This window comes from Phocoena sinus, chromosome 1 (assembly GCF_008692025.1).
Source record: "Phocoena sinus isolate mPhoSin1 chromosome 1, mPhoSin1.pri, whole genome shotgun sequence".
Lineage (NCBI taxonomy): Eukaryota > Metazoa > Chordata > Mammalia > Artiodactyla > Phocoenidae > Phocoena > Phocoena sinus.
Window position 1 is genome coordinate 92,708,041 of NC_045763.1, and position 21,289 is coordinate 92,729,329.

The following is a 21,289-nucleotide window of genomic DNA, read 5'->3' on the forward strand; positions in this document are numbered from 1 at the left end:
GAAATTTATTATCTAATTTATATAGTTCATTTATTTATAATAGATATGCTGCTTATCTACTTAGCTCCAGGTATTGGGGTAGACACTGAGGTGACAAAGATCCTCTATTCTCTAGCACTTGCCTGTATACTTCATATATTCCTCTCATTCTTCTCCCTTTCCTTGCTTAGTGGTCTCTTTAACCTTTTTAGATTAAAGGTTAGTGCTGAACTTTTAACAGCTCCTAACATTTACTGCAAGAGAAATATTCTTTCTTTCCCAATTTCAGAATCCTGGTGAATGGACTCTTCAATTCAGTGTGGTCTCGTGCCCATCCCTGAACCAATCATGTGGCTTGGGGAACAAGATAACATTGTACAAAATGAACAGTCCATCATTAACTATTATTTTCAGAAAATCAGGAGATTAGGCAAACAGAACAATGTGTGCCTTACAAAAGAATCAAAGTGCTTTTAGCCGTGCTGGTGTTGGTGTAGGTACCATGTTTGTGTCCTGAAATAATCCTGTGCTTAATGTGCTTGTATTGATTAGAAGCTCAGCTGGTCTCTGATGAACTTGCTCCCCCAGGTTATTTACCTTGTCTCCATTCAGTCAGACTTATTATTTGTTTCTCAAAAGAACACAAAATCAAAACAGAATAGTTTAAGACTAGATGATTCCCTTTTACCACATGATGGAACTGAAGTACAGTTGCCCAAGCATACATATACTGAGGCAAAGTCAGCATTTGAAACAAGTGCTTTCCTTCCCAGAACCTGTCATTTTCTCTAAATCAGAGATTGTCAACTAGCAGCTCACAAATGATTATAGATCAGAAAAATATTTTGTTTGGTCTGCGCAGTGTTGAACTGGAGATAATTTATTTTTAGAATTCAATTTTCAACTTTTAAAAAACAGGATATCAGTGTAGTGCAAGTGGAGCCAGGACAAATTCATCCTTTCCTGCAAGGGTTGGCAGCCATTCAGAGAGTCTCTGTCTACCTTTCCAGGGCTCCACACAATGTATTAATTATTTATCTGGTCATCAGTTCAGAGTGGGACTTGTAGAACATTCATGAGCTCAGGTAAACACTGAGGAAGAGTGAGTAAGATAAAGACAAAGACTTTACCGAATTTTGCAGAGGGAAGTTGTTACCCTTTGGTCATTATCAGCTTACACTGAAATCCAAAATAATTTCCCTTTGGGATCCAAGGAAATCCTGTGCTCACAACATAAACTAGATGATAGAAGATTCTCCCGTAAAGCTCATAGCAATGTAAATGCTGAACCTTTTTCACAGGCTGTCAGTGGTTACAAAATTTATAATTCAAGCTGTTTTCCATTAAGTCATACAGCTCACTGACTCCACTAAATTAAATTTCTTCACCACTTGTTGAAACTGATTTTCAAAGTATTGAGTCATTCAGCTAGACTTCATCTTCTTTGACACCTACTTTATAACCATATTTCGTATAAAGAATTTTGTTTCAGGGACAAAGATGGCTTAAGCAATATCCTACTGAAGATGCAGAATCATTAAGATCTTTTGTACCAGATGAATGCTAGAATCATTTGAAGAATTTATCTGAAATCTTCATGATAATAAAGATGAGGTCTGGCATATCCAAATATGACCCAAGTCTTGGATGCAAAAGAAACATCCCTTGCAGAAAGAAAATATTGTTTACATTTTTAAGCAAAATAATCAGATTTGGCATGGAGGAGAGCACTAGAGCTGGGTGGCAATCTCCCACAGATCTGTGTAGAGCTCATTTCTCAGGCTAGAGGTCCAGCTCATTTCACCCAACTGTTTATCTTGGAATCATGACCATATCAATAAATATAATTCTACTTCAACTTTTTTAATGACTAGATAGTATACTGTGGTATAAACATAATGTAATTTATTTAAGCTTTCTTACTGAAGGGTAAAAGGATTTCCAATATTTTTCTTTGCTTTTCGAAAAAAAAAAAAAGGATTTCCAATATTTTTGTTGCTTTTAGGAAGTAATAAGGCATTTTTGAATTAATAAGTGTATGTTATTTACTGGCATAGGCTTGTTGCTAAAAAATAATATGATTCCTAAAAAGATACCATTAGACCCAATAAAAGGATATAAAGTTTCTAGAATGAAATGAAAACAAGAAAATTATTCATTCACTAAACTATATAAAGCAGACACAAATGGCATGCTTCCATTTAGAGTTATAGCCTACCTACATTTCTCAAATTTTCTCATCATGATACCTGACAGAACCAACTGGGTTAATAATTAATTCACAGAAAGACATTCTGAACATGAAGCTAGATTTAAGAAGTTGGACATATGCTGAAGTTGATTTCGTTCCTAACTACTGAAATAAAGTAATTAAAAAGTTCAAAAAAATATTCAAATATAGAATAAAGGGCTCCTTCTTTTGAACTTAATTATATATTTGCTTTCAAAACATTGTTCTATCTTGAGTAGGTTAAACAATGCTACCAAATTTTTCTTAATTTATTAGTAAAATTACTTCTTCAAAGGTCTTCCTTCTGACACTGAGTTTCAAAAATTTTAGAGAGGTGTGGATTAGAACCAATTTTCAATTCTGTAGAGAGAGTAATTTTTGAACTAAAAGCCATCATTTATTAAGCATTTACTACATGACAGTCGGCATTCTGCTAAATTCTTTCCTATATGATGATACTGAGTTCCTGCAGGTCCCATGGGGTACTTATAATTATTGCTAGCCTACAGATGAAGAAACTGAGTTTCAAGGAAGTAAAAATACTTTCTCAGGGGCTCAGAGTTAGCAGATGATGCATTCATCTGATTTCAAACCTGGTACTCTCAACCACTGTGCTTTCCTCCTTTTCTAGCTTAGCAGAAGTATAGTAGAGGCATGTCTACTATAAAAGAGAACTACCTAGATTCAGGTAGTTTAAATTTTCTCCATCTTTCAAACTGAGCTCATTATTTTTGTAGGTCATGTTAGTCTCTTTTTCTGTGGAATAAAGTATTTGCTCTACAATGATCTCCATTACCTATATAAATTTTTGTTATCCAGGACATTGTTATCAATATATAAAAATGGTAAAAATAAATTAATGAAAAATATCAGTTTTTTTAGTTATTATGATATATAAAGCATATTTTTATAAATATTATTTATAATACAATATGTAATTATATCATATGTAAGTATATATAAATGTAAAGCACAAATGTCAAATAGACTTAATTATATTTTAACAAAAAGTGTCTAATTCTTCACTATGTATATTGTATTTTAACAGCACTAGGATGAAAAATTTCAAAAATTAAATTTTTGCTAAATTGTATACATTTTATGTTGGAGAAAAGCCTATCACTTTCTATGGTTCTTGTGAAAATTTTTTTGTTATCTTTTCAATGATTCTCAACCAGATATAGGTACTCTATCCAAGAGTGGAACAAAGATTTCTTTGACAATTGAATGGCTTTGAAAGTAGCAGGGTTTTAGGACCAAAAAATAGATCACCAACCTCCAGAACAAGAAGAAAATAGTGACTTCTTGCTAATGTTGAGCCTGTTCATAGGGCAGACTTTTCCAACTATCAATAATAAATGATACATGGAAAAGAAAAGAACATAGATATGAAGACAGAAAAAGTACTTTTTGCAAAAATGATATAATGAGCAAATTTCTTATTGGGATATGATTTTATACATTGGGAAGATTTTTATGGCTTCTAAGGCAGCATTCTATTATTTTAGAGATCTATATTCTGTATAATTTATACACACTTTAAAATATATTGGCTATACTTGCAACATAAACTGTTTTAGTGGTGTAGAGTTTAAGTTTTAAATATTTTTTATTTATTTACATTTTTTGCTATGTCTCTTTTAGGGGGTAGATTCTACACTTTAAAAAATTCATTTATGAGGAATCGGTGGCAACTTCTCTTTGTTAAAAAAATCACAAAATTTATATACTGTATTATATCATTCTTTCTGTAATAAAAAGCAAAAAAAAACTTCTATTAAAGTAAAGCAGAGCATTTTGGTGGTCTTTGGCTTACTGTGTCAGTGTTTCACCATAAAACGTTTGTGGTAAGCAGGCAAACAAGGACATTTTAAGTTCTTTTACCAAGAGAATATGCATCAAGACATTAAGTTATTTGGGAGACTTTTAAGTACCTTCATCTATATTCTTCATGCTATATGTTCTCAACCTTTTAGGTTTTACAGTATGCATTTAATTAACATTACTGTGATATAATTTACATACAATAGGTTGCATCCACTAAAGTGAACTATTTAACGACTTTTTTTTTTGTGGTACGCGGGCCTCTCACCGTTGTGGCCTCTCCCGCTGCGCAGCACAGGCTCCGGACGCGCAGGCTCAGCGGCCGTGGCTCGCGGGCCCCTCCACGGCATGTGGGATCCTCCCGGACCGGGGCACGAACCTGCGTCTCCTGCATCGGCAGGCGGACTCCCAACCACTGCGCCACCAGGAAGCCCTTTAATGACTTTTGAAAGTTACATACATTTAAGAAACAACTGCCTCAATCAAGATACAGAACATTACTCTCAAAACATCCTCAAGCCCCATTGCATTTATCTCTTCCTCTGCTCTTGGCTCCAGACAGCCACTGATTTGCTTTCTGTCACTGTAGATTTATGTTGTACTTTCTAGAATTTTCTAAGATTGAAATCATATAATATGTACTCTTTCATGTCTGGGTTCCTTCAATCTGCATTATTAAGATTCATCCATGCTTTATGAATCTATGAACATATAAATAATCTGGACTTTTTTGTATTACCGAGTAATATTCCATTCTATATTATATACATTCCTTTACAAATGGACATATTTTCATTCCTCTTGGGTAAATACTTAGAATGGAAAGGATGAGTGTAAGAATGATGTATGTCTAGCTTTTTAAGAAATTGCCAAATAATTTCCCATGGCAGTCATATAATTTTTAATTCCCACCAGCAATTGGATATATTGAAGTAAGATATGAAGTAGCAATTCCATTTATTCCATATCCTCACCAACACTTGTTATTGTCAGTCTTTTTAAAAAAATTTAGTGATTCTAGTAGGTGTATAATGGGTAGGCTACATGTATGTGGTCAGTAAACACTGATGTATAAGGGTGTGTGTGTGTATGTGTATTGAAATGCAGGGGTAGGTAAAACTGCCAAATTTGGAATTCATTGTCCTTTAGTGAATTATGTTCTTATTGGACAATTGTTTATCTTTTTTCCCTGTGTGTATAAACAGTCTTTACAAATCATTATCCCACTTTTCACTGGGTTGTCTTCTTTTTATTATTGAACCTAAATTCTTTATATATTCTGGGCACAAGTCTTTTGTCAGATAAAAGTTTGGGGAATATTTCTCCCATCTAGTGGCTTGCATTTTTACTTTCTTAATAGTATGTCTAAAATAGTTTTTAATATTAAATGAAGTCAAATTTATTAATAATTTACGGTTTGTATTTTTTTGTGTTTTGTCTAAGAAAACATTGCCTACCTGTGGATTTGCAACCTCCTTGGGAGCTTCCAGGGTGAAATCTACAGCTGGTCCTCATCCGTAGAGGGCAGGGAGAGAACAAAGAAGGAGGCAGAGCACTCCAGATTGGTAGGTGGAAGATTTAATAGGTGAGGAAACTTACTACAAGGCTTGTCTTGGGTGGCCGCAAGATGAGAATATCTCTGCACCAGCTGGCTAGAATCTTAAAAGATTATATAGAGGCCTTAACTGGGTTCAGTCACATACACAGTCCAGATGGTGTCAGTACCACACTATTATTTCAAGGCTGTATCCTTGGGACAGCTTCCAGGAGCAGGAATAACAAACAGAATGCACATTTCAAGGACCAGGGGAGGGGTAGGGAGGCCTCAATTACCTGGCTCCAGCTCCTGGGTGAAACTGGTGGTCACATCTTCTTGATGACTTCCTCCAACACTACCTCAAGTTACAAAGATTTTTTCTATGTATCATTTTAGAAATACTATACTTTTAGGTGTTGCACTGAGATTTATGATACTTCTGATTTAATTTTTATAAATGGGTGAAATAAGTATTGATGTAAATTTTTCAATATGATATCCAGTGTCCCAGTGCTATTTATTGAAAAACTTTTCTTTACACATTGATTTATCAACCCATAAAAAATAAAGCAATCTGCTACAAAAATCTACACACACACACAATTTTTTTTTTTTTTTTTTTTTGCTGTACATGGGCCTCTCACTGTTGTGGCCTCTCCCATTGCAGAGCACAGGCTCTGGATGCACAGGCTCAGCGGCCATGGCTCACAGGCCCAGCCGCTCCGCGGCATGTGGGATCTTCCCAGACCAGGGCATGAACCCGTGTCCCCTGCATCAGCAGGCAGACTCTCAACCACTGTGCCACCAGGGAAGCCCAAACACACAATTTTTTATTTCTTGAAAATGTCTTGTCCATTGATCTATTTATCTGCTTTTATACTAAAATGACAGTGCCTTGAATACTGTAGCTTTATAATTAGTCTGAAAAATCAGTAGTAATTTCTTCAACTTTATTCTCTTTTGAAATTGATTTGGCCATTCTAGGTCACATGAATTTGCATATAAATTTTTAAGTGACTTGTCAATTTCTGTAGAAAATCTCTTGATATTTAAGTTGAGATTCATTGATTCTACAAATAAACAGTGGAAATTGACATTTTAACAGTACTGAGTATTTCAATACCATTATTGTTCTGGACTTTTCAATGAAGAGATTGTACATCTTATATTTATTCCTAAGAATGTTAAGCTGTTGCCTCCATTGTAAAGGTTAATATAAATATAATATCTTCAATTTTTCAAATATTTGCTAATATATAGACATATATTAATTTTTGTATATTAGACATATTTTGCAACCTTACTAAACTTGCTTATTAATTCTCATAATAGTTTTGTTTATTCCTCAGGATTTACTATTAATAATTACATCATTTACAAATGTAGACAGTTTTAATTTTTCACCTGTAATCTGTATAACTTTTGGGTTTTTTTCTTTCTTGCCTCATTGCTCTAGCTTGGCTCTTTGGTACAATATTGAGTAAAAGTTGTGAGTGCAGGCATCTTGATCTTTTGTTCTTTTTTTTTTTAAGGAAAAAGTGGTCAGTATTTTACTGGTAAATATGTTGTCAGCTGTAAGTTTTTCATATATGCCCCTATTAAGTTAAATAATTTCCTTCTAATCCTAGTTTGCTAAGAGTTTTTTTCATTTTGGCAATTGAATCTTGTTAAATGATTTTCTCTTCACTTATGAAAATGATCTTAGCATCTTTGGCTTTATTTTTCTGTTGATATGGAGAATTATACTGATTGATATTCAGATATTAAACTACTTTTTATTGTAGAGAATGCCCTACTTGGTCACGATACGTTATCCTTTTTATTTCTTGTTGAGATTGATTTTATATCTTTTGGACTGTATTTTAAAACATTTTTGTAATATTTTTGTCTGATTTTGGTAATATAAATCATATTATGCTGATTTATAAAACAGAATGTATTCCTTCACCTTCGATTTTTTGAAAAATTTTATATAAGTTTTGCCTTATTTCTTCTTTGAATGTGTGCTAGAATTTACCAGCAAAACAATCTAGACCTCGAGTTTTCTTGATGGGATGGTTTTTCAGAAAAAATCTTTCTTTAATAGATATAGGACTATATGATTTTCTACTTTATTTTGTGTCAATTTGATAAACTTGCATTTTTCAAAGTTTTTCTATTTCATTTAGGTTTTCAAATATGTTTGTATAAGGTTGTTTATAATAATGTTCTAGTATCTTATTTCCAACTTTTTAAAATTGTGGTAAAACACATATAAACTTTACTATCTTAACCATTTTTAAATGTACAGTTCAGTGACATAGTCATGTTATTTGCAATCATCATTACCATCCATCTTCAGAACTCTTTTCCTTTTGCAATATTGAAACTCTGTACACATCACACAATAATTCTCCATCCCCGCTCCCTCCAGTCCCTTGACAAACACCATTCTACCTTCTGTTTCTATGATTTTGACCATTCTAAGTACAACATATAAGTGGAATCATACAGTATTTGTCTTTTTATGACTGGCTTATTTCACTTAGCATAATGTCCTCAATGTTCATTCATGTGGTTACATTTGTCAGACTTTCTTTCCTTTTTAAGGCTGGATAATATCCCATTGTATGTATATACCACATTTGCTTATCCATTCATCTGTTAATGGGCACTTGAGTTGCTTCTGTATTTTAGCTGTTATGAATAATACTTTATGAACATAGGTCTACAAATATTTCTTTGAGATCTTGGTCTCAATTCTTTTGAATGTATTCAAAAGAAGTAAAACTGCTGAATCATATATTAATTCTATTTCTTTCATTTTTTAAAATTTATTTTATTTTTTCTGATTTTGTGGATGAAATTTATTTATTTATTTATTTATGCAGAAGAGACTGTTTATTTAGAATGAGAACAGATCACAACAAATTATAAATTTTAAAAAGATGAAAAATGCTATAAACTCACAAAATCCAGAAAAATGTCACTACAATTTTAGAATATTTCATCACCCTGAAAAACCTCTCATACCCATTAGCAATTATTCCCCTTTTTACCTCCCCCTCCCAATGGCCCTAGGCAACCAATAATATACTTTGTCTCTGTAGATCTGCCTATTCTGGACATTTTAAGTAAACGCACTCATACACCTTGTGATTCTTTGTAACTGACTGCTTTCACTTAGCTTTCATTCTTAATACTTTAAAGAATCAGCCACATTGTACCATGTATCAGTACTTTGTTCTTTTTTTATTGCCAAATAATATTCCATTGTATGGCTATGCTACATTTTACTTGATAGGTATTTGGGTTGTTTCCACTTTTTGACCAATATGAATAACGCTTGTATGAACATTTGTGTACATGTTTTTGTGTGGACATATATTTTCATTTCCATTAGGTATAGACTGAGAGGTGGAATTGCTGGGTCATATGGTAATTCTATGTTGAACAATTTGAGGTACTGCCAGATTTTTTTCCAAAGTGGCTGCATTATTTTACATTCCCACCAGCAGTGTGTGAGGTTTCCATTTTCTCTACATCTTTGCCAACATTTGTTATCATTTGCCTTTTTGATTTCAGCCCTCCTTGTGGGTGTGAAATAGTATCTCAGTGTGGTTTTGCTTTGCATTTCCTTGATGGATAATGATGTTGATAATCTTTGCACATGCTTACTGGCCATTTGCATATCTTTGGAAAAATGCCTGTAAAGATCCTTTGCCATTGTTTTTTTTTTTGGCTGTGCTGTGCAGCACGCGGGATCTTAGAGTCTGTCATACAGAGTGAAGTAAGTCAAAAAGAGAAAAACAAATATTGTTTGCTAACACATGTATATGGAATCTAAAAAAATAATGGTTCATGAACATAGGGGAAGGACAGGAATAAAGACACAAACGTAGAGAATGGACTTGAGGACACGGGGAGGGGGAAGTGTAAGAGTTGCATTGACATATATACACTACTAAATGTAAAATAGATAGTTAGTGGGAAGCAGCCTCATAGCACAGGGACATCAGCTCCGTGCTTTGTGACCACCTAGAGGGGTGGGAAAGAGATGCAAGAGGCAGGGGATATGGGGATATATGTATATGTATAGCTGATTCACTTTGTTATACAGCAGAAACGAACACACCATTGTAAAGCAATTATACTGCAATAAAGATGTTAAAATAAAAAAGACAACTCATAGAACAAGAGAAAATGTTTGCAATCATATATCTGATCAGGGACTTGTATCTAGAATATAATAAAGAACTATTATAACTCAATAATAAAAAGATAAATAATCCAATTAAAAACTGACAGAGGAGAGACTTCCCTGGAAGTCTAGTGGTCAAGACTCCGCACTCCCAATGTAGGGGGTGTAGATTCGATCCCTGGTTGCAGAACTAAGATCCACCATACCGTTTTCACAGTGGCTATGCCATTTTAAATTCCCACCAACAGTGCACAAGTATTCCAATTTCTTTATATCCTAACACTTTCTATTTTCTGTTTCTGTTTGTTCGTTTATTTTTTTGATAACAGCCATTCTAGTGAGTATGCAGTATTATCTCATTGTAGTGTTGATTTACATTTCTCTAATGATTAGTTATGTTAACCATTTTTTTGTGAACTTATTGACGATTTGATTATCTTTAGAGAAATGGCTATGCTAATCATTTGACCATTTTTGTGTTGAGTTGTTTGGTTTTACTGTTGAGTTTTAGGAATTCCCTATACATTCTGGATATTAATCCCTTAACAGATTAATGATTTGCAAATTTCTCCCATTCTGTTGGGCTGCCATTTTGCTATATTGATAGTGTCTTTTGCTAGTGTCTTCATGAAAATTTTTCATGAAGTTCAATTTGCCTATTTTTTTGTTGTTGTTGTTGCCTGTGCCTTGGTGTCACATCCAAGAAGACATTGCCAAATTCAATTTCAGGAGTTTTGCCCTACATTTTCTTCTAAGAGTTACAGTTTTAGGTCTTACATTTAGGCTATGGCTCCATTTTGCATTAATTTTTGTATATGGTGTTAACTAAGGGTCCTACTTCATTCTTTGGGAGTAGTCTTTTATAAATATCAATTAAGTATGGATGATAGAGATTTATTAGATATTGATTGATTATTTTTTATTATTGTTGTTCTATGATAGCATCTCCTATTTTATTTGTGGAATTGTGTTTCTGACTTCAATCTGTCCGTTTTTGCATTTATATATTTGTGTACTTACAGGCTCCCTTATTTAGGCACAAGCACATTTATGAATATTATGTCTTCCTGATGAATTTGCTCCTTTATGTTACAAAAATGTCTCTTATCCTGAAAAATCATCTTTGTATTTAAATTATTTAAATATATTGTGGAATTTTAAAAAAGTTTGTCTATTGTCTTTTTTAGCTATATCTCTTTACATTACTTTTAGGGGATGCTCTGAGATTAAAATATTTATCCTTATCTTTTCACAGTATTTTGAGTTAATGTTGTGCCACTTTATGAAAAATGTAGAAACTTTGTAACCATAAAGTTCTGTTTATTTTCTTCCCTATCCTTTATGATATAGTTGCCATATGTATTATACCTACAAGACAATTTTCACCTTAGATGTGAACAATTCTTTTTATTTTAAAGTCTTTAGGACAAAAAAATGTTTTTTAAGAATATTTCCCCAGATATTTGTCATTCCTAATGTTCTTCATTCATTCCTGAAGATAAATGGTTCCCTTTGGTATCACTATCTCTCATCTTGAAAAATACCCTTTAGCATTTCTATAGTGCACTTCTCTTAGCAACAAATCTCTTAGTTTTCCTTCTTCATAAATTGTTTCTATTTTATCTTCATTCTTGAAGAATATTTTCAGTTGGTACAGAATTCTGGGTTGGAAGTTTATTTTTTCAGCACTTAAAGATATTATTTCCCTCTCTTTGCCTCTATGGTCTCATAAGAATTTTGTAGTCATGTTAATTTTTTTTTCTTTCTGTAATAGGTAATCTTTCTCTGAATTCTTTCAAGTTTCCTTTGTGTCTGTGGTTTCAGTAGTTTGACTCTAAGATGACTTGGCATAATTTTCTCTATATTTATGCTATTTGAAGTTAGCTGAGATTTAGAATCTATGAATTTTTATTTCTCACCAGATTTCAGAAGTTTTTGTCACTATAGCTTCAAATAATTTTTTCTATTCCATTTTCTCTCCTTTTTACTTGAGACTCCAATGATCTATTTTTCAGAACTTTGATATTTTCTCAAAGGTACTGAGGGTATGTATTCTTTTTCTCATATTTAGATTGGATAACTTCTATTGATTTATTTTTCATACAAATTATTATTTCCTCTTTCATGTACACTCTTCTATTTCAGCCCATATGGTGAATTATTTTATTTTGTATATGTTTTTCAATTCTAATTTTTGGAGGGTTATATTTGTATAATATCCATTTCTCTGCTTATGTATTTTACCTTTTTATTTATTGTGAGCTAATTTTCTTTAATTGAACAGCTTATATCCTCCATTTTAAAAGATTTTATCTGAAAATTCCAACATCAGGTTCACCTCTGCATCGTTATCTGTTGATTTTCTTCTTCTTTGATAATAGGTCACATTTCCTCTGTTCATATATCAAATAATTTTGGATTGTATTCTGGAATATGTTAGTGTTGTTCATATTCTGGATTCTGTTATAGACCTCAGAAAGGAGTTTACTTTTTTGTTTTAGCATGCACTGAACTTGATTAAAATCAAACTCCACATTCTACCCAGTCTGTGGTGGATGGTCACTCAGATTTCAATTCAAATGGTTTTAGGTTGGCTCTGCATATGTGTGGCTGAGGAATCAATCAGTAGCTTGGGCAGAGACTGCACACATAACTTTTGGATCCCTGTTTCTTGTTCTTTCCTTTCTGGGACTTCCCCTCATTCTCTTGATGCCTTCTTTGCCCCAGGATTCTTTCCTTGGTTTTTCCAGCCAGAAAAAATTGACTTTCTTTTTTTATTTTAACTACCCAGTGTGATTGATGATTGCTGATGCTCTAAAATCAAAGCAACAAACATACAGAACTTCGTCCCCACAGATTGTTTCCTCTAAGTTTTAAATTTCCACTTAAATGTACATGATTTGGTTCTGTCTTCTTTAGTTTTTTTTGAGGGGGTACTCTTCAGAGCTCATAGTTTTATCTTGTTTTGCCTTTCTGAAGATTTTTTTTGGTGGGGTGGAGCAGTTTAAGTTTCATAGCACAGTTGAGGGGAAAGTATAGAAATTTTCCATATACCTCCTGCCCCCACACATATATAGCTTCCCCCATTATTAACATCTCCCATCAAGGTGGTACATTTGTTACAATTGCTGAACCTACATTGACACATCATAATCATCCAAAGTCCATAGTTTACATTACAGCTCAGTCTTGATGTTGTACATTCTATAGGTTTGGACAAATATGTAAAGCCACATATGCATTATTATGCAATCATACAGATTATTTTCCTGCTCTAAAAGTCCTCTGTGCTCTGCTTATTCATCCCTACCACCTCCCACCAACACCAGCCCCTGGCAACCACTGATCTTTTCACTGTCTGCATAGTTTTACATTTTTCATAATGTCATCTACATGGAATCATATAGAATGTAGCCTTTTCAGATTGGCTTCTTTCACTTAGTAGTATAAATTTAAAGTTCTCTCATGTCTTTTCATAGATTGATAGCTTATTTCTTTTATTCTTCAGTGCTGAATAATATTTCATTATCTGCATGTACCTCAGTTTATGCATTCTCCCAGTGAAAGATATTTTGGTGGCTTCCAGGTTTGCAATTATGAATAAAGCTGCTATAAACATGTATTGCAGCTTTACGTGGACATATGTTTTCAACTTCTTTGAGTAAATACCAAGGAGCGTTATTACTAGATCACATGATAAGAGTTTGTCTAGTTTTGTGAGAAACCACCAAACAATCTCTTCGAAAGTGGCTCTATCATTTTTCATTCTCACCAGCAGTGAATGAGACTTGCTGTTGCAACCTTGTCAGTATGTGTTGCCAGTGTCCCAGATTTTGGCCATTCTAATGAGTGTGTAGTGATATCTCATTATTTTAATTTGCAGTTCTCTGAAGCCACATGATATGGAGCATCTTTTCATATGCTTATTTATGATCTATATATATCTTCTTTGGTGAGGTATCTGTTAGGGTCTTTGGCCCATTTTTTAAATTGTGTTGTTTGTTTACTTATTGTTGAGTTTTAAGGGTTCTTTGTATATTTTGAATGATAGCCCTTTATCATATGTGTCTTTTGAAAATGTTTTCTCCCAGTCTGTGGCTTGTCTTGTTATTCTCTTGATATTTTCTTTTGCAGAGCAGAAGTTGTTAATTTTAATAAAGTCCAGCTCATCAATTGTTTCTTTCTTGGATTATACCTTTGGTGTCTTATCTAAAATGTTATTGCCATACTCAATGTCATCTAGGTTTTCTCTTATGTTATGTTCTAGGAGTTTTATAGCTTTGCAATTTACATTAAAGTATGTGATCCATTTTGAGTTAATTTTTGTGAAGAGTGTAAGGTTTCTGTCTATATTCTTTTTTTTTTCTTTTTGGCATGTGGATGTCCTAGCACTATTTGTTGAAAAGACTCTACTACATTGTATTACTTTTGCACCTCTGTCAAAGATCACTTGGCTATATTTATGTGGTTCTATTCCTGAACTTTCTATTCTGTTCCATTGGTCTATTTGTCTGTTCTTTCACCAATTCCACACTATCTTGCTCACTGCAGCTTCATAGTAATTATTGAAGTTGGGTAACATCTGTCCTCTAGATTTGTTCTTGTCCTTCAATATTGTGTTGGCTATACTGGGTGTTTTGTCTCTTCAGATAAACTTTAGAATCACTCTGAATCTAGTTTACATTCCAAAGAATCTGTTTTTTAAGTACTTACTACTCCATACTAGAAGCAGAACACTTACAGCATATTTATGAATGTTACAAGTTTGGAAGAAGTAAAAGAAAGAAAATTACACCAAACAAGTCAACAATCATAATAATTCTGATAATAATAATAATATGACCACTTATATCACACAGAACATTTTTATAAAGCCTATAAAAGCACCTACACTATTCATTTGCTCATCTTTTTCTTCGTCACTATTGAGTAGAATGAATTTATGTTGTAACTGTTATTTTTAAATACTAGGGAAGAATTTTCTTTTTTTTTCAATGAACATATCATCTGTATTTTATCCTGACCTGATATGTCTAGAAATTGTAATTCTTCCACACTGCACTACTTCAACTTTTCTGTCCAGTATTCTGACAATTTCTTAATCATACATTTACAAATAAAAATAAATGTAATACCTCATTAATATTTGGTGACACATTTGTAAAGAGGATATAGAAATGCTATGCTAATGTTTTAATGACATGACCTTCCTTTAATCCCTACATTATCTTTCCAATTCCTCAAATTGCTTTGTTAAAGGCATTGGCTTTGAGGTAGAATCATCTGATTTCATATTTCAACTCCCATCTTCACCATTTATGCAATATTTTGCAGGTTATTTAACTTCTAACATGCTTAACTTTCTTTATATATGAATTGTAATAGCAAAAAAGTATTTCATTAGGTTGATAAAAATTTAAATAAGAAAATGTGGTAATCTATCTGACAGAGTACAAGGTATACAGTAAGTATTCAGTAATCAGTTATTTTCCCCAAAGAAAAAATATCTTTAATGTGAAACATTCTGTTACAGTAGAGTTTATTTAAACTGAAAATCAAAATTTGTCTTAAAATAAATAATAAAAGTAAAAATGACATAGAAAAAATATTCAATGAAGTTCAATTGTTTCGTGGAATCCTTTTAAACTACAGATAAGTTATAGATTGCACATACAAGTTTCTCTTTCCCTGAAAAAATATAATGCATATTTTAATGAAGTTTCATTATCTTAGTGAGAACCATGTTAATTTAACTGCATACTTAATTTCTGGAGAAAAATGATCTGAATACTAATGTTCAGATTTATCTGTTATTTAGATTTGAAGGTGAATACTTTTAGAAGTTGAGCACAGGATTTGCATTGGCAGTTGTTTAAATCTCATAAAGGATAAAAAAGTTTTGTCATTATGCTTAATAAAGTTCAGTTCTACCTAGTGAGATTTGGGAAATTTCCTCATATTTGCAAATAATGTTAACATTAAAAATTATTTTGAGAACAAATTTATAGCCAAAATTTTATTATTGCTTTTATTCTTTGTACTTATATGTACATTAAAATAATAATCCCTGCCCCCAGATTTGCATATGACCTAATGGGCATGAACTAGGTAAATGTGCCACTCTAGCTTAGAATGCCAGTTTAGACAAGTCACCTGCATCATCAAGATTGAAGATGGTGGGGCTTCCCTGGTGGTGCAGTTGTTGAGAGTCCACCTGCCAATTCAGGGGACACAGGTTCGTGTCCCGGTCTGGGAAGATCCCACATGCTGTGGAGCAGCTGGGCCCGTGAGCCATGGCCGATGAGCCTGCGCATCCGGAGCCTGTGCTCTACAACAGGAGAAGCCACAACAGTGAGAGGCCTGCGTACCAAAAAAAAAAAAAAAAAAAAAGATTGAAGATGGTGAAAACAAGATGCAAGTTTCACTTTGTTCTCATTGGTTCCAGTTTGTCCTTGTTCTCCCTCACTTCACAGGCACCTAGTTATTCTTTCAGCTGCTAGTGCAGTTGGCTTTTAGCAGCTTTAAGATTGTCACCAGATGCAGAGGCAACAGCACTCAATAGACTTCTCTAGCAACTGTGTAAAATCAAATCTCTATAAGTCCCTTATTCTCTATTATTCATTATAGCTCTACTACTCTGATCAAACCTAACTTAGGTGTTCGGTTCCGGTTTAATCATTTTGCATGGGTAATACTAGACTAGACTGGAATTACCCAGAGTGTGTTAGCTGGACAAGATAATACTTAAAGAAAGAGTTCTGTAACCAAATCACTTTAGGAAACATTGTATTCCTTTGACATCCTGTGATGTTATCCATTGGCAGAACACAACTAGAGGGCATGGTAGCTTGCTGATGCAATCTTTACAGTTAAGTCTCCTGTGGCACAGAGACGTATACAGAGTGGATTTCAAGGGGTAAATGCAAGATATCCAGCACAAACAAGGAATCATTTTATAATTAGTGTACTTTATTTAATATTGAAATTGATGATCTCTCTAGCCCTAAAATTGTGTGACCATTTTATCTATCACATTATAATTATGCTGTTGGGAATGTGTCAGAACAATTTTAAAAGATCTTTTAAATATTTCAAAAGTAGTGCACTGAAGAGATTTTAAACAACATGAACAGGAAAATAAGAAATGAAAATCACCATCATCCCATGATCTGTAATTAGTCATAAAATGGTAGTGTACATTTTTCCTTTCTTTGTATTGTGTTATGTATGAACTGCTTTTACAAAATACCATTTTACAGTTTTAACTTAATAGAATATTATGTATAATTTTATATTATTATTTTTGTTCTATAACATTGCCTTTAATGACTGCATTGTAATATATTTTGATATATATTAGAATTTATTTTTAGCATTATTTATTATTACGTATTCAATTTGTTTACCTTTTCTTCTTTTATAAAGAGCACCACAATAAGTATCCTTATGAAAAGGAGCAAAACTTAAAGCTTTTTAACATCCAATCTACATGTACTAAGCAGAACAAATGTGTAATTAAGGAGAATAAGTGATATTTTTATATAACTGTTATCCCCAGGTTAGCACATGCCAGCTGAATGTACCATCATCATTTTATATTTGTTCCCATATATTTTAAAGAAAACTACTGGACCAAAATGTGTTGCATTTTAATGGCTTGGAAATGAATATTTTTTTCAGGCCCTGCCCTGTTTTCCTGAAATAGAATCTGTATGTGAACAAGATGCCCAGGGGATATTGTATGCACGGGAAAGTTTAAGAAGCAAGTTTTATAGTGTTTAGATTTCCTAACTACTTAGTACAATTTGTTTTATTCTTTTCTGTTGTTGTTGTTGTTTTTTTTTTTTATTGGAGTAGAGTTGCTTTACAATGTTGTGTTAGTTTCTGCTTTACAGCAAAGTGAATCAGCCACACATATACATATATCCCCTCTTCCTTGGATTTCCTTCCCATTTAGGTCACCACAGAGCATTGAGTAGAGTTCCTTGTGCTATACAGTTTGTTCTTATTAGTTACCTATTTTATACATAGTAGTATATATATGTCAATCCCAATCTCCAAATCCATCCCAACCCCCAGCTTTGGTATGTATTTAAAAAAATCAAATTCAGAAATACTGTTAGGGTATTTTCCCATTACAATTTCGTATTTCATTATTTTATGTTTTGCTAATCTGCTTAGAAAAAGGATTTCTTGCTCTTAATTTGCCATTATTTTGTTTTAGTGATAGTGAACATATTTATTAGACATTTGTATAGTTTTTTGAGAATTGCCCAAGTTCTTTGTTCACTTTTCTTTGAGAATGTTTTTAATTTTTCCTAATTTTAAAAATAATTATTTATATATTAAGGATAACAATGTTTTATAATGAAGATCAAATATTTTCCTTAATATTTGCTTTCATTTATGATGGTTTGAGGTTAAAGAACAATTTTTTAATATCATTCAATTAATCAGTCTGTTCTGTTTCTCACTCCTGAGATTATATATATATATATTACTAGGTTCTGATCATAGTACCAATATGTGGTGGTGGATGTTCCTACACCCAACAATCAGTTCTCTGACACCAGCTGGGTTGTCCTATAATTCAACTCAGTTCTCATACTACCTACACAGAATTAGCATCAGATTCCACAAGTTATGGGTTCAGTACTACAAGACTGCTCCCATCGCCACTTCAAATGTCAATTGAAATTCAAGGTTGTCCCCTGGGCTTCTGACTGATCCAGGATATAGATTAGCGATTCCAATAACCTTCTCCTTGTGTTTGGCTAATTTGTGAGAGTGGCTCTCAGGACTCAGGGGGCCAGTTTACTCACTAGATCATTGATTTATTATGAAAGGAGATAACTCAGGAGCAGATAGATGGAAGATAGGTATAGGGCAAGGTATGGAAAAAGGGCTTGGAGCTTCCATGTTCTCTTGGAGCAAACCACTTTCCCCATATCTTCACATGTTCAGCAACCCAGAAACTCTCCAAACTCCATCCTTGAATGTTTTTATGGAGGCTTTGTTATATAAACATGATTGATAAAGTCATGGACCATTGGTGATTGATTCAACCTCCAGGCCCTCTCCCATTCCTGGATTGGGACTGAAATTTCTCAGCCTCCAGGTTGGCTCTCTGACAGCCAGCCTTCATCCTCAGGTATGTTCCAAAAGTTACCTCCTCAGCATAACAAAAGCCAGATTTTTGCTCTCATTACTTAGAAAATCCAAAGGATTTTGGAGTTTGTGCCATAAACAGGGACAAAGATCAAATATATGTTTCTTATTATAAATCACAATATCACAAATATTTACTCTATTTTCCTCTAGTACTTTTGTGCTTTCTTTCTTCTCCTATTTTTAAATCTATAGTTTATGTGAAATCAATTTTGAGGTAAATTAAAAGCTTTAACTAATTCCTCTTAGATTAGCTGGCTGTGAACACATGATTAATCTAACAACCTATTTTTAATTTGCACCTGAAAAATATCTTTATCATATGAATTAATATTGCATATACATAAATCTGTTTCTATATTTTCAGTTCAGTTCCTGCATATTAATACTATACTCTTACTTAATTTATAGTTTTATAATATATTTTGTATCAGATAAAGTCCCTTTAGTTACTCATTATTTTCAAAGTATATTTTTCAAGATAAAATATTGAATACATTAAAAATGTTCAGAAAAAAATCAAGTCACTTTTTGGTTTTACCTGTCTCCCTTTCCAATTGTGGATGTAATGACCAGCAGAGTGTGCTTCAACCAAAACCTAACATCTGAGGTTGGACAGCACCTTGCCTACAAGCCCATCTCCTTACACTAAACTTTCCCTATTGGTGTGGCTGTCAGCATGCAAAGAACTAAATATCGATGGGGCAAACCTCTAACCATGAAGATTTGAGAACTACTGCCTACAGTTGGAAACTACTGGATACATTCTATTCTCTTTCTTACCCTTAATAAAGATGCCTGCAATTCAGTTTATACGATACTTTAGGATGACGATCCCACAGGAGAGAACAGTCAGTCACAGGGGCCTCTAACTAAATAATGCATCCCTCCCTCATCCAGTATCTCACTCCCCTTGGCCTTTGCTCCTGTTTCCTGGGATGGGACTCCCCACTAAAGTAATGACACAAAAGCAACATGCCTCAGGCTCTACTTTATGAAGAACTGGGGCTAAATTAGCATTTAAAAAGATTTTTTTTGTTTGTTTTAGAAATACTGTTAAATATTTTTCTAAAATTTAACTTATATAAATATGACTTATTATAATTCTAAGTTAATAATGAAAAATAATTGAGACAATATTGTATTTTTTCAAACACAGTTTTAGTGAGAAGAGGAAAAAGAATTCCATCTTATGAATTATAGAGCTTGGGTATTACCACCTGGGTTTCAAAATTTTAATAACTACCAGGGTGAAACAAATGTAAAGTGCAAAAATGTATGAATCTACATGTGACTGAGAGGCACAGAAAAATTGAGCTATTTAACAATGAAGTGACAGCAGGCCTACTCGAGAAACAGACCATGAAAAAATAAAACAAACCCTCTGGGTTGCTTTCTCAGTTTTTGCTTTGCTCAGTTATATTAGTGAATTTGTAAGATTAATTTTCAACCAAAGTTTTCAGATAATTTTTAAACAAAATATACCTCTAGAGGATGGAAGACAAAAAGGAAAATCACCACAAGCAAAGAACATAAAAATTCTTGTGATCAATGTGCATTATTTTATTGAAATATTAAAAACCACTTAAATTGTATATCAAAAAAGATAACTAAATATATCTATTGATAACTGGAAGTTTAGCAGAATAAATGCTAAATTTAAACACTTAGAACTTCTGTATATCATTCCTAAGTGACATAAATGACATTATTAATATTATCTATTTGTAATGAAGGTAATGTCAAAAATCTCAATTCCATTATAAGACACTGATGAAAGAAATTAAAGATGATACAAATAGATGGAGAGATATACCATGTTCTTGGATGGGAAGAATCAACATTGTGAAAATGACTCTACTACCCAAAGCAATCTACAGATTTAATGCAATCCCTATCAAACTACCACTGGCATTTTTCACAGAACTAGAACAAAAAATTTCGCAATTTGTATGGAAACACAAAAGACCCCGAATAGCCAAAGCAATCTTGAGAACGAAAAAAGGAGCTGGAGGAATAAGGCTCCCTGACTTCAGACTATATTACAAAGCAACAGTAATCAAGACAGTATGGTACTGGCACAAAAACAGAAAGATAGATCAGTGGAACAGGATAGAAAGCCCAGAGATAAACCCACGCACATATGGACACCTTATCTTTGATAAAGGAGGCAGGAATGTACAGTGGAGAAAGGACAGCCTCTTCAATAAATGGTGCTGGGAAAACTGGACAGGTACATGTAAAAGTATGAGATTAGATCACTCCCTAACACCATACACAAAAATAAGCTCAAAATGGATTAAAGACCTCAATGTAAGGCCAGAAACTATCAAACTCTTAGAAGAAAACATAGGAAGAACACTCTATGACA